The following is a 2442-nucleotide window of genomic DNA, read 5'->3' on the forward strand; positions in this document are numbered from 1 at the left end:
TTTAGTTAGCATATTTTCTTTTTATCTTATAAATAAATATTGTATGCACCGTGCTGAATTAATAAGGTTATTTAGAAAGCACAGGGGTGATTTCTAACTATTCTGCACTTTCACCTTACAATGAAAAAAAAAGATACCATAAAAATATTAGTTATTATTATTATTATTATTATTATTATTATTATTATTATTATTATAACAACGACAACAACAACAACAACAATAAAAAAAGTACTTCACAGGAAATATGAACCCTGCATAAACGAGTTTACATTTAATGGTTGCTCCCTAAAAAGCGCATACGCAAAAGGTTTTCATTGGTTTATTTAATCACGAAAACTTTTTTGAAGGTACTATTTGAGGCAAAAAAAAGGCTGAAAACACTACTTGAATATGTATGAAAAAATAAATGCAACAAAAAATAAAATATTAGTGTGGAAAATATAATAAAAATAAATTAAAGAAAAATGAAAACAAAATAAAAACAAGCACGAAATAAAAGTATGAATCAAATTTAATTAAAGAACTAAATAAAATACATGCTTGATGACAAAAAAAAGTGTATGAGATATATACGAAGAAAGGGAAAGAAAACCTCAGGGTGTAGCCATTAAATTATAACCCGTTTACGCAGGGTTCACGTTCCCCGTGAAGTGCCCTCACCAAAAAAAAAAAAAAAAAAAAAAAAAACAGTAGATGACATTGACTGGCGCCACACCAACTAGTTGCGAAGGGTCAGGGAGGATGGAAAGTCCGAGGTGGGAGACCTCCATTGGAAGTATGCAGTTTAAATCTGGTACCTTGAGGAAGAATTTTGTCACCCAAATCCCAGGAAACACCAATGGCCGATGCCAACGAGAAATCAATGGCAAACGGCTGTTGCGTGCAATCTTCTGCACGGGTGGTCAAGAGGTGGAGTGCACTGGAAATCTGGGGAGATTTGTTGTCACTCGGTCTCCAGCGAAGACCACAGGTTACTGCCAGTGAGCGATCACTGATGATGGCCTGTGAGACAACAACTAGTTAGTGAAATAATAATAATAATAATAATAATAATAATAATAATAATAATAATAATAATAATAATATCCCCTCCCAAATTCACTATCACCCTGATTTAATATCGTAGATGTTTACTATATTTTTTGAGTTTTTAACCAATGTTCACATTATGATATGATTGTCTTTTAGTAGTTATGTAAACTTCATTTCCGTATTCATGTATTCTGCACTGATATGAAAATGAAGACTATAGCGGAGTATAGGATTCCTAACGATGTAACTGATGAAAATACGCTACACATTTTGATGAAAAACATAGGAAAAAATGGACATAGAAGAACAGAAAACCAAAACTTTAAATATAATTTCTGTATTAAAAGTAATAGTTATTTAAATATTTCAACATATAATCTTGTGGGGAAAATCCAGCTCCCCAATAAGGGCCACTCTGGATAGAAACAAAAATAAAAAATTGTCCTAGTTATGAAAGATTTCTCCTCCACCGGCCGAGGACAGAAAAGGTGAATTGTCGCATCAGAACAGATACTACTACACTGTGATCTTGTCCCGAAGGCCAATAATTGTTTCTTTAATTGTTTGTTCCCTAAATTCATAATTCAGTTTTATCAGTATTAGATTGTATATTGCTTTAAAATTACGTAATTTTACATAAGATAATATTTATATTTTATATTGAATAAAGTCCAGTTTCATTATTAATCAAATTGATTTCATTTCTTTTCTTTTTAACATGTTTTAATGCTCTTTTTAAAAATGTCCTCATAGTATCAACTGTAACAGTTTGAGAAATCTTTCCTACATTGCCTGCGAGCATTTTTCAATTAACAGGCTTTCTATATCTCGGTGGCCGTGCTCATACACGTTCTGCTACACTCTGTTTTTGTCACGCAGTGATTGGCTGATCGGCGTCTTACGTCAGATTGCAGGCAAACCCGAGCAGTTGACGTCGTTCTGGTTAAAACCAAATGGAGTTTTAGATGCGCCCACTTCCAACTCTGGACAAGTGCCATTTTTTTAATATAGGGAAAATCTGTAGGGTAGTGATAATTAATAGATATTAAATTCCTCTATCCTACAAGATAATAATAATAATAAAACAAGGCAATAAAAAGAAAAATCATGACACATCCTTCTCGTTAAAAATGCTCCAAATTTATTTTTCACAAAATGAACAAAATGAACGAGCAATGCCAGCTCGGTAAGAGTTCTTGTGTGGAATCATGGACTTAGAATATGTACCTTCAGTGAACGAAGAGAAATGTCCCGGAAAAAGAATGTTACCTCTTGCAAATTGGATATTTCCATATGGAGGGAAGTTTTATGAGTCATGCGCACTGCATGAGTTGTTTAACGTTGGGTAGAAATAAAACAGAGGCCTACTTACATGTTGTTTCATCTTTTTTCCAAAGCAAACGATGG

Source organism: Euprymna scolopes, unplaced genomic scaffold (assembly GCF_053919585.1).
Source record: "Euprymna scolopes isolate OS-2025 unplaced genomic scaffold, ASM5391958v1 sca318, whole genome shotgun sequence".
Taxonomy (NCBI): Eukaryota; Metazoa; Mollusca; class Cephalopoda; order Sepiida; family Sepiolidae; genus Euprymna; species Euprymna scolopes.